We start from the raw sequence: 13,087 nt of genomic DNA on the forward strand, positions 1-13,087 counted from the left end.
ATGTGAATCAAGTATTTGGGAGTGTTTCTCCCTCTTTCATCACCACCAACAACTAAAGTGGTACTATCTCTCCCGGAAAGGTAGTGAGTTTTTCAAAACATGTGGATGTAGGTTAGGCACAAGGAACCCTAGATTATTTACAAAAGTGTTTTGCAGATGGCCCCAAGGTGATCCAAAGGCTCAAAGATGCCTTGAAGGAATGCTGAAGATCAAAGCTAAAGAGGACCACAAAGAGCTACCTGAATGTAGGTGTTGGGGTTTGCATAAAACCAACAATGGTACAATAAAAGAAATTGGGACCTTGAAGGTGTTATTAGCTAGGTAGGAGCAGGACACAAGATAAATCAAGGAAGGGTTGGATGCACCCACACCACAACTACCAAAGGACACAAGATAAATCAAGGAAGGGTTGGATGCACCCACACAACAACTGCCAAAGCCATAGTAGCAAAAGGCAAATGCTTAGCTAAAGGATAATGTAGAGGTGTCAATAACATATAATAAGGGAAAAGTCTAGAAAAACAAGTTCCAAAGCCTAAAGGCCAAAGGCAAGAAGGCAATTGTAGAGCCGAAAAGGGAAGGTCAAGGAAAGGAGCTAGTGTTTTGGACCAGCATGACTATGGATACATTTCATATGTGTGGCACAACTATGAATTAAGGGAGCACATGTTGTCCACACCACCAAGCATCTAGAAGACAAGTGAAGAATCTACATTCATAGCCTACATTGAAGAGCTAAAGGCCTATTGCAAGAGTTCAAAGCAAAACAAAATTAGGACGGTAGATGATAAAGGCCCTTGAGAAGAAAGCAAGCATAAACACACCATGGAAGGGAGCTAAAGAGGAGGACTCAATGGTGGATAAGCTTAATGTAACCCTCACCTCCACCAAGGATGAGCTGGAGAAAACATAGGTGGATATTCAGCAATGATAGACAAGCACATGAGGTACTTGAAATCCAAGGATGCTATACTCCTAGATTTTCTAAGTTGGACCCTAAGGGAGAAGAATGCTAGGAAGGATCTCACACAAGATAAAGCCCGGAAACTATAAGATAAAGCTTGGATACTAATTGATCTTTACAAAACCACGGATGCCTCCTAGACAACAATGAAGAAAGTGTGCTAGTATTTGATGAATCTAGTGATTATGCTATGCATGAGACCAGTGTGACCCTTTTTAGACAACTCACTTGAGATCTACGATTTCATGAATCAACAAGAAAGGGTGCCCACATCATAGCCTCAAGCACCGAGCAAGACAAAGTCGAGCCCGATATACTGACTTCACCTGTGGAAACCCGAACAATGAGTTCCATATCTATTTGGGGAAGCGGTGCTGTTTCTTGACGGTCTACACTAGGTGAGGAGGCATAAGCCCATGCAAAGGGCAATAATGCCAGTGCCACTTACCAATGGATTAAGCTAGTAGTATACATGGATCAAGATAACCTACTTACATGAACTATAACACTACTCATCTACATATCCACACCAATGCATAAATGAAATCTCACTGCATTCAAGTGCATTACACATGAAAGCTCAAGTGCATTCAAGTGCATTACACATGATATACACATTTATATTTTGGACATCACACATGTAGAAGTCAATACTTAAATAGCCTAAATCTATTTAGTAATGACATAATACATTCCTCACAAGACTCATCTCATTAGTAAACTGGCGGTATGCCCACTTTTCAACATAGTACTCTCTTAAACTTTGGTATAGAGCTCCTCCTCTATCCTATGAATAAGCTTTTTGTCCCTTATTTTTCATCCATGTACAACCCATTGTAAAAAGGTTATTACATACAAGATCGCCACCTCATGATGTGTAAATTACTCATCTCATGAGGCCACTAAGCATCCCTTAGCATTGTGGGGTTGTTCACCTACCAACATAATTATGTGAGGAGATGCAATATCCATTGTCACATTATTTGTTTATGCAAAAGTTACCAACACCAACAAATAGCAAAGTGGGAAACCCTCGTGCAATTGATAATATGACACCACATGATGCTACGGACATAATGTTATAAGCAACTACAAACTAGCTATCCATAATTTATTTTCCTTACCTCTGTGGATCCATGTGTGTCTCTATGAGGGTCTTCAACTTGTTCATGGTGACATATTGTTCCTCTTTGTCCCAATCAAGCATGTAAAACTTTTTAAAAACCATTCATCCATGATTTGTTGGGTTTGAGATGATAACAAGGTTATTATCCCATTGTTTATGGAGTTCATCTTTTGTCTCTAGATTGCCGGTGCCAATATTTTGATCCAAAATCTCAATCTTGTTGTTGCCAAATATTTTTCGAAATTTGTCCTATGGAGGTTTACACAAGAAGAATACAAAATGGATTAACCGTATAAGCAATACACTATAAGAGACAATTGCATAATCACCTTGAAGTCCCATTGCTAAAGTCCACCACACATGCTTGTGGAACTTTTTCTCTCATTTGTATCTCTGCATTGATTTGCTCCATGTCTTCCTTTGAAAAGTGCGTCATTAGGTTTGTTTGATAGCCGGTCCCCCAAACCCTTGGATAAGGAAGACCTCACTTGCAAGAGTATTTTACATATGTAATCTTGCCAAGCTGAGAAGGTTAGAAAAAAGAATATATATAGTTAGCTCCCCATTTCACTATAAAATGCAAGCACAATAAGGTAGTAGTAAAGTATTGGCCTCTTTTTTGGTGGTACAGTTTTATCTTTGTGACAGTGATCATGGGAGTTGGGATTGCTAGAGGAGATGATATGCCTTGTTGCACTAGAATCCACGGCTCCGGCTCTTTTTTTATTATGAGGATAGTAACTTGTCTTGAGACAAGTTGTAATGTGGTCATACTTGCATCCCAGTCGATGTAACACCTATTGTGGCCCATCCATCCTCTTCCAAGGAGGATTTCTTCTTGCATCATTTTCTACAGGCATGACATATAACTTCCCTTCTAGGGGATTATTCCCAATGTGAAATAGAACTATAATAACAAACACAATTTAAAGTAATAGTAATGATTGTGGCCGGGGTGTGAAGTAAAGTCTATTGACCTAGAGACTCCCGCGTGTGGTAGGACATTAAGTTATGATTAACACCAGCGTCTACTAATGCTAACTTTTAGGTAAAGCTTGTCGATGTGGTCATTCCTAACCACAAACGGGTGGGTTTGGCTTTGCAATCCTCTTCTTCTAAGTCAACTACTTAAGCCATGTTCTTCGAGAGATTTGCTTTCCTATAAGTTAAGCTTGTCGTTCCTTGGCTTCCTTTTGTGCTACCTTTTTCATCTCATTTTGTTGTTGTTATTTTTTGTCCTTTTTTAGGTGCATTTCCTTCAAAGCATTTTGCATGAGCGGTCCTAGTAGCATCGCAATTTGCTATCATTGAAATAACCCGTCATTTTGATGCTATCGAGTGTTTTGATGCATACAGCGCCCTATGGGGTATTTTAGTTACAAGGAGGGGTCCTAATCCTATGCATTTAAGCTTCTTTTTCTCATTCATCTCTTTGTCCTTGAGCTAGTTGTCAAACCATTACTTGTGCTTTAGTTTTTTTACAATCATGCCATACACACCGCTTTGAGATGTGTCTCATCAAGTTTCTCAAGCTTAAAGAGTTGATTCACTTAAAACGTTCCCAGTGAGCCTTTCATGTACTGCAACCCTTAATCTTGGCACACCAATAATTCCATAGGCATGACCGCTGCAGTTCCATACATTAAGTTAAAGGGTGTTATGTGTTAATGGCCACTTTGTATGCCATCCGATAAGCCCAAAGTGTATCCGAGAACTTCTGTTCCCAATCATTACCTCTATAGTCTTGGTTAAGATGGCACATGGAGTCTCGTTTTAGTACTTTCATCTTGGCGATTAGCTTGGGGGTAATAGGGTGAAAATTTATGGTGTGTGACCATAATAATTCTTATTAGCAAGAACCATACTACCTCATTTATGAAATGCATGTCATTGTCACGACAAGCTCAAGAGAACACCCGACAAGTGATTACACACTCGTAAAAGAATTCGGATGTGGACCTCATATCAGCCTTCCTTGTGGCTCAGGCTTCGACCCATTTTGTACTGACAAAATCATACCCCATTTCTCAAATGGTTGCAAGGACATTACGGGATAGAGGGACATCCTGTCTCTATTATGCAAAATTGTGGTCCATTAGCATTCATCACATCATTTGACATATTTGGCCGTGTCTCCAAACAAGGTTAGCCACCATAAGCTTATCAGGAGAATCTTTCGAGCAGTGGTGTCTATTGCAAAGTGTTCACCTATATTTGAGAGTGGGCCCATTCCAAAATATAGACGTATTCATCCTCACGGAGTCCTCATCTCATTATTTCGTCTTTTCCTTATTTGTACAATTGTCCCACGATCAATTGATAGGGGGCTACCTTCTTAATAAGGTATCATATTCAATCCTTGTTGATCGGTGTTTCAGTGGGGGATAGGCCATTAGCTAGGAAATGTGCAACTTCCTTTCCCCATTCAAGCATAATTGGGACAGGGGAGTATCTAGCAAGTCATCATCGACTCCCACCAATGGTTCTCCATTAGTGCACAACATTTGGTCGGCCATTACATGTTAGGAACCTTTATATACCGTGATAATAAAATCAAACTCCAGCAAAATTAGAAGCCATCTGGTGATCCTTCCCATGGTACAAGGCTTATTCACTAGGTAAAGAAGAGCTTGATGATTGACAAAACTTTTTAACTATATAGACTATGACCAACCCTTCTCTTTCTATGGTGGTGTAATTTCATTTTGCTTCATTTAATTGGCAATTGGCAAAGCTAACAAAGAAGTCCCTATTGTGTTCTCCTAGTTGTGCTAGTACACAACCAATCACAAAAGCCAAAGCATATATATGGACATGAAATATTATTTCCCAATTGGGGGATCTCAAAATAGGAGCACTCATCTCGCCAATGCTTTCTTGAGTGTATCATATGCTTGCTGGCACTCCTCTGTCTATTCAAAAACAACCAAGAGCCCATAAAGGGGACAAGCTATGTCGGCATACATAAAGATGAAACGTCGATAATAGCCAACATGTCCTAGAAATTACTAGACTGCCTTAAAGTTGATAGGGGGTGGAAACTCAAGAATGAGTCACACCTTGCTATCATCTACGGAAATGCCATGTTTTGAGATAACATGTCCCGATATCACTCCATATTGGTCTTACGGGTAGATCTCCCCCATAATGGTCTTACTTCTTCTATGCTCACGGGTTCATGGTCCGTAGTGTTAGGCATGTATCCGAGACTCAGCATATAGAGAGATGTAATTTTTTGCCCCTTTACCATGGCAAATCTTGTACTTGTTCATTTTTGAAGTATATCTATGGTGGGAAGGATTTGCATCCACTTCTCAGAGTCTTCCGACTCCAAGGAGAGGTGAAAATTCCATGCTATCCCTTTTGTCTTCCAATATTTTGTGACATGTTTGGCATGTGTATTGTAGTAGACCTAGCACTAGTCATTAATCTTCTGCCAAGGATCCCCCACTCATCGAATGGATCTTCTAAGTGTGTAGGCTCGCCTTTAGCATTCGGTATTTTTTTAAAATGTAGATGTGATCCATGTACCAATCATGGATCATCTTGGTTTCTCTCATGAAAGACCGTCCTAGGATGCAATCGTAGGAAACTAGTTGCTGGCCAAAGTTCATCACCACAAAGGTGTGTTGGAAACTAGTTCTGAGAATCTTAATCTTCAAATCCCACAAAAGACCTATGGGCTTCGTAGTGGCTCCATCAGGTACTAGTTTCACAATCAATGCTTTGTCATCTATAGGAAGTTTTCTCCATTTTACCCCGCATTTCTTGGTAACAATGCTTACTCCTGCACCACTATCTAGGATGGCAATGATGTGAAGCTTGTTAAAAGCTAGGGGCAGTGCCACATTGAGTTCATCTCCTTCAAAATACTGCCCTAACTTATTTTTATGTACCATAGGCATGCGTGCGATTCCATCTAGTTCTATGGATCCATCATCTTTTGTCTCACACCGAGACTCCCTGGTTCCACTTGCTCTGATCCACTTGATGCAAAACCTCTTAAGGGAGTTCCTCAAAGAGTACTTGGTGGTTAATGCCTTTGTTTAGCTTGTGGGTTTCATCAATTGGTTTTATGTTAGGCATCAAGGAGCTTCTTGCAGCCTAAACTTCTTGAGGTTCCTCTTCCAATTGAGCTTGACATTCCTTGACTAGCTCTTGAGCAGCCTTTAGTCTATCTGCCCCCTTGTTTAAGGAGCGGATGGTATTATCTTCTCTCCATCAAATGAGGAAGATGACACATTTATAGTTGTACCCTCATCAGATGCACTTTTTATAGTAACACGACTGTCTCCCTTGCCAATCTTTGTGGCCCTTTTCTTTTTCAAGTGCGCCTAGTTGTTCGTGCTTGCTCAAGAACCTCTTTGGAAGACAATACCCTTGCTTGTCTTGGGGCTCCCTACTTCTGCAAAGTGGATGCTTCAATGGCAGTGGCATCATGAGCAGTAGCTCTACTCCTGCTTTACATTCATGTGACTACATTGAGAGGCATTGGGTGGCTGAAGTCATCCCGCACACTCAATAAGTTAATGCTAGTGCTTGATTTAGCTTCATTTCCTTTCCCAAGTACACCTATTCTCAATGGGAAACCCTTATACTTGTGGTCTATACCATATGTATACACAAGTTAATGCTAGTGCTTGGTTTAGCTTCATTTCCTTTCCCAAGTACACTTGTTCTCAATGGGAAATCCTTATACATGTGGTCTATCCCATAACATGTGCATAAGGGAGCTAAGGCGGGGGTACTCAGGAGTACTTGCCATCCCTATCTTGACCAAAAACTCTGCTATTCGGTGAGGTCTAGTGCAGTGATAGCATTGCATTGGCTATCGTTCAGACATACTGTTCAAGTCCTACCCCCGTGGTGTTGCAGCAACTAGGTATATGGGTACATGTGCAGTGATAGCATTGCATAGGCGATCATTTAGACATAATGTTCAAGTCCTAGCCTTGTGGTGTTGCAGCAACTAGGTATATGGGGTACATGTGCTCATCCTCCCATCACATAATGGCTCAAGATTTGTGGGAGTGGGCTACTTGGTTTAGGGGGCTTAAAAATGGTGTTATTAGTCACCTCTTCCTCCTCACCTTCTTCAAAAATTTCAGTCCAGGTCAACTAATGAACAGGGGTCACTTGAGGTAACGAAGGTTATGGTGGAAGGGATGGAGGTAGCAAGGGTACATCGGGTACCCTGAGGATACTCACTAGGCCACTTCATAGCTAGGTTGAGGTGCATTGTGATGTGCAGGTGCCAGCAAAGCTAGCAGTTACCTTGGATTAGGCAGTAAGGCTTGTGGACTTGAGGAACTCTTTGGTGGTAGCAATTTGATGTTTCCCAGTTTCCCTAGCTCTGGCAGCAGTAAGCACAACACAGACTTGGTCTAGGTCTCAAACACTCTATACTAGTGTGGTTTACTTGGCAAATTGGGCACCACACTAGTTCTCTCTTGGGATAAAGATGAGGTTGAACGGCGTATTCATGGCCTGCTGGTCATGGCCTTAACCTATTATCCATTTCTAGGTCATCTATTGCATCAATGCAGTGCTAGCTGATCTACTCAGTTGCCCTTAAGACCTTGATGGAAAAGCAAGACATTGGTTCTGATCACACTAAAAACAGAGGACAAGGCTACCTTTGATGCCTTGAGAGAGGCCTTCAAAGTAGGGTATTTAAGATAAGGAACTCGATGGAGTCCAATTGAACAGGTGCATAATGTGAGATAGAAGGAGGGAGAATCCATTCAGGACTATATCAATTGGGTGAGATATCATCGCTCTCGTTGTAATAATAGGGTCAAGTTCTCCGATGAAAGACTGATCGGTCGATTCCTAGAGGGACTTGAAGATGTAACCTTGCATAATTCCTTGTACGCACGCTCTTGGACACATGTCCTTTGAACAATGTCAAGTTCTTCGATGAAAGACTGATCGGTCGATTCCTAGAGGGACTTGAAGATGTAACCTTGCATAATTCCTTGTACGCTCTTGGACACACGTCCTTTGAACAATTTTATAGAAGCGCCATGGACTTTGCAGACAATTTCAAGGGAACTCGTTCCTGAGAATTGCATGAAGGCACTTTTAAATTTTGTAGACAATTTCAAGGGAACTCGTTCCTGAGAATTGCATGAATTGCATGAAGGCACTTTTAAATCTTCCTTTAAAACCACAAGCACAAAATTTGAAGGGAAGGGGAAGGACCCCTGAGACCAAAGACACTCACCTTAACCTAATCTTCTACATGTCTAAATGCTTCACAGATCTAGTTAAACATCTCTAGATGGGGTATGGGATCCTCTGACCCATCAAACTTAGTAATAAGTTTGGAGATATGTGCCAGTTTATTCCTTTCTGATCTTGGAAATAGCATCGGTTGCATGGGTAGTGGCGATACCATACCTGAAGGTACCCCTCCCTATTTTCATGGCTAATCTCAACATTTCAGTTGTTGTTAACGTTGCAACAGCTAGAGCTGGTGTCAGTGGAGGTGGAGGTATGGTAGGTGTGAAAGCAAAGCCTAGAGGGTAATATCCTATCTAATGGATCGTGCCTTAGCATGATGGGCCAGTGTGTGCTCCGTAGGGATCCGTATGATATTCGAGGGTATACCCCTCAAGGTAGGGATCCATATGGTATTTGGGGTATACACCTCAAGGTGGATAGTTATTGTACATGGGAGCAATGAGTTGGACGGGGTGCTTTGTGTGCAATCTATCCCCTTCATAGGAGGTTTCAAGGCATGGGTTAGTTGGTTTTTGACCTAAGCTTAGCACTATTCTAGGTTCTAGAAATGAATCCACTGACACAGCACTCGGTGTAGCTCCTCCCCAAATTATTGGATTGGTTTCATTTAGGTTATCTGGTCTTCTCCCAAATCCTATCTTGGATCCATCACGGGTGTGATGATTTTCTCAGATAGGCAGTCCATACTTGCTTCCCGAGGATGAGGCTCTTCTGATTACCTGTTTCCTAGGATAAAGTTTCTTAGTCTCAAAGCAAGATTCCTATGTGAATGTGTGAGTGATCCTAGGGCTTGCTCTTAAGGTAACGGCATGTCCATACATTGGGTAATCAATCCTCCTACCTCTAAGTCAGGGGTAATGTTCCCTCAAGTATCTGGGTACAGATGTAGGTACACTGGGAAATGGATGTTCCCTCTGGGAGGAACAGATGTTCATTAGTCTAGAAGGACGCGGCCATGGATGGATCAAGGAAAGGGCGTACTTCCACGGAGGAACAAACGTTTGATTTTGAGAAAGTGCGGCTATGGGTATCGTGGGAAAAGGACGTTCACTAGTAGGGAAATGGTCGTGGGCTTGGGTACGGCCATTCACTTGTGGAGGAACAGACATACATCTATGAAGGTACGGACATTCACTCACACACTGGTAGACATGTGTTTTAGTTGCACTAAAATAGTGTATCTCTAATAAGCCCCTCTAAATATTCTCCTAATAGAGGTAGCTGCCCAACATTTATGCTCTTTTAATGCCCATTACTCTCATTTATGGATTAGATTTGGAGAGATTCTCAAACTAGAAGTGAATGGGCATGGCTAAGGAAGGTATAGCCGTTCCTTTGTGAAGGAATGGGCGTTCACTTCTCATAAATGCAACCCGAGAGTGTGTTGCACCTAGTTTTTCCATGATTCTTTCCCCTTGGTGATGATTTTTTGTTGAGGTTTTATTTTTTATGTACAGATAGGCTAGTCCAAAGCTACCTAATGATGCAAGAAATGCCTAGTTTAACTTGATATCCTAGGATTAATGGTGTAATTAAGCTAACGTAATTTTTCTATCTACTTGAAGAAAAAACAAAAAATCAATGGAAATTAATGGCAAAATTAAGGCACTTACTTGTTGCTTTCGCCTTCAATGCAGTCTCCAAAGCTCCTATTGCTCCCAATGCTCCATTACAACTCCATTATTCCAAGAAAAGCAAAAAGCTCTTTGAAGGTCGAAGATCACATCAACAAGGCTCTCCTCTTGATGCACAGGTAGTGGAGGAATTTCTGGTGAAACAGGGCATTGCTAAGTCTTTCATATGCATATAATGTGCATTTTAGAGAAGTCCTCTTGTGATTGCCCTGATTTTCGGGGCCAAGTGGACAAAGGAAGTTATTTCCTTCCTTGCATGCAAGCACATGTACTTGCATATTATGCAACTGAATTAAAATGAGAACATGTACTTGCATATTATGCAAGTGAATTAAAATGAGAACATGTACTTGCATATTATGCAACTGAATTAAAATGAGAACATGTACTTGCATATTATACAACTGAATTAAAATGAGAACATGTTCATGCAACTGAATTAAAATGAGAACATGTTCATGCTTCAACCTATCCTCCTAAAAAGTCAACTGATGTTTGCTCTCTCTGTTTGACTCAGAAATATGTAAATAGGCCAAACACAACCTTTCTATCTCTATTTGACTATAAATGATGAAATATTTGACTTTGTAGCATTGAACACGTTCTTTTTATCTTTGTTTTGATATATTTGAAGCTAAAGGCAAAATTTTTCCCCAAAAGTGCCTTGTATTTAAGTGCTAAAAGTATGATTTTTCAAAAGTGCCTTGAATGTGATGACCAATTTTTGTTCGGTGGCATCATCAATGATGGGTTGAATGCCGAGGAGGATTGATGATACCTTGGTGAATATATATTGGCAATGAGCGTATAACATGGTGTGTACAAACTAGAGGAAACATTACCACAACATAAAGATCTCAGGTGCAACATACTAAGCATATCAGATCACATGTCACCATTCACATGATGCACATATTATGTGCACCTTAAAGACATGGGGACAATGTCAACCACATAAAAGATTGCATGCAACCAATTCCCGACTTATGTAGACCATATAGACCATATGGACCACACACAGACTATAATAAGAACATAAATATCACATGGAGACCGTTCTAATAATGCATATATCATACGGATTGTATAGAATTGACAAAAACAATACCACAACATAAATATCACATGTAACCCATTCCAACAATGTGCAAGCCATATGGACAATGTTTAAATTGCATTCACAACATGTACGTTGACCAATTACAAAGCACATTTAAAGCTACATAGGTGGAACATCTAGTCTATAAAGACCATAGGGAATATAAGGACCATCTATACTATATAAACCACAAGAAATAAATGGCCCACCACACACATGTGATTTCCATTTAGACCATGCAAACCACATAACAGACCACCCATGGAATATACTAAGGTCACATGTATCCCATTCCAACCATACATAGGCTAGATCGTGATGATACTCATCATATAAATAACCCGAGTAGCCCATCCTAATGTACACCCTACATGGACCATATTGATCGTATAGGCCACATGAACCATATAGACAATATATGCTATATTAGGATGATGATGATGATATCGAGCTTATAAACATATCAAAAAGCTTGTTTTCTGACTATGTGAGGATCACATCGACCATACTAAGCATGTCGATAAAATTCCCACCATGTAAAGATCATGAACAACCCATTCTAACCATGTATAGCCCACATGGACCATGTATGAGCACACCATGAGAGATCCATGCACATAAAGATCACATAGAACCCATTTTGCCTAATACAGATCACATGGATTAATAAGAACATACCTCAAGGGAAACCAAGCATATCAATATCACATACAATTAGACTATATGTGTGGTGTATTAAGCATATAAACCACACACAAACAATGCTAACCACATAAAAATCACATGCAGCTTATTTGCCACCTTATAAGAATCATAGAAATCGTACGAACCTAACCATAGGCTATAAAAAGCACATACATTTCATTTGGAGGCCATCCTAATCATACACATGCTATATAAACCGTATAGGCCATGCACACAACCCATCACCACATACTAGGGATCATGTAGACCACATGGACTAGATAACAATTATAATGAGAAACATTAATGGCTATAATGAGCACATGAAGATCGCTTCTAGGCCATTTGAATCATACACTATGCAAACTATACAGGGCTGATGATAACTACATAAAGATGATAACTATACAGGGCTGATGATAACTACATAAAGATGATATCCAACCCATTCCCACCTTATATGGACCATATAGTCCATATATACCACATAGGAGCTATACTATAAGCACACACATACCATATGGACTATGTAACAAAGCCCAACATGAGAAGACCAAGCATATAATCACCCATTCCAACCATATGTGGATCACATATACAGAGCACACTGAGATAAGAACATGCATGTGAAGATCCCACACAACCCATTGCACATATGATGTATGGATAATATCGACCGTCTAAGGCCATGATCTATGGATGATATAACCCATTCCACACATGTACAATCCGTATGGACCATCCAGGGCCATATGGATGATACTAAGCATGTAAAGATCTCAAGCAATCCATTCTAACCATGTACATGTCGTATCCACCATGCAAGCCATGCCAAGGTAACAACGAGCGTGTAAAGATCTTGAGAAGTTTCTTTCGAATATATATGGATTACATGCACTGTGCAGCCCACATTGAGATGACATAAAGCATGTAAACATCTTGAGTAATCTATTCTAACCATGTATAGACCCCTGGACCATGCAGCATACACTGTGAGCAGAGAGCATACAAAGATCACATAGAGCCCACTCCACCCATGTACTAGTAGACACATGGACACATGGATCATACAGACCACACTGAGATGATAGTGAGAATGTAAAGACCTCGTGCAACCCATTCTAACTATGTATAGAGATCATGTGGACCATGCAAAGCACACTATAAGAAGACCAAGCATATAAATATCACATAGAGCCCATTTCAGTCATATGTATATCACATGAAATGTATAGATGACATCTAGACATATAAAGACTGTATAAAACAACCTATTCCCACCTTATACAAATCATATAAACCATGTGGATAACACATGGGCTATATTGAGCACA

The sequence above is a fragment of the Cibotium barometz genome, chromosome 29, assembly GCF_041138505.1.
Source record: "Cibotium barometz isolate CiBa-2024 chromosome 29, ASM4113850v1, whole genome shotgun sequence".
Classification (NCBI taxonomy): domain Eukaryota; kingdom Viridiplantae; phylum Streptophyta; class Polypodiopsida; order Cyatheales; family Cibotiaceae; genus Cibotium; species Cibotium barometz.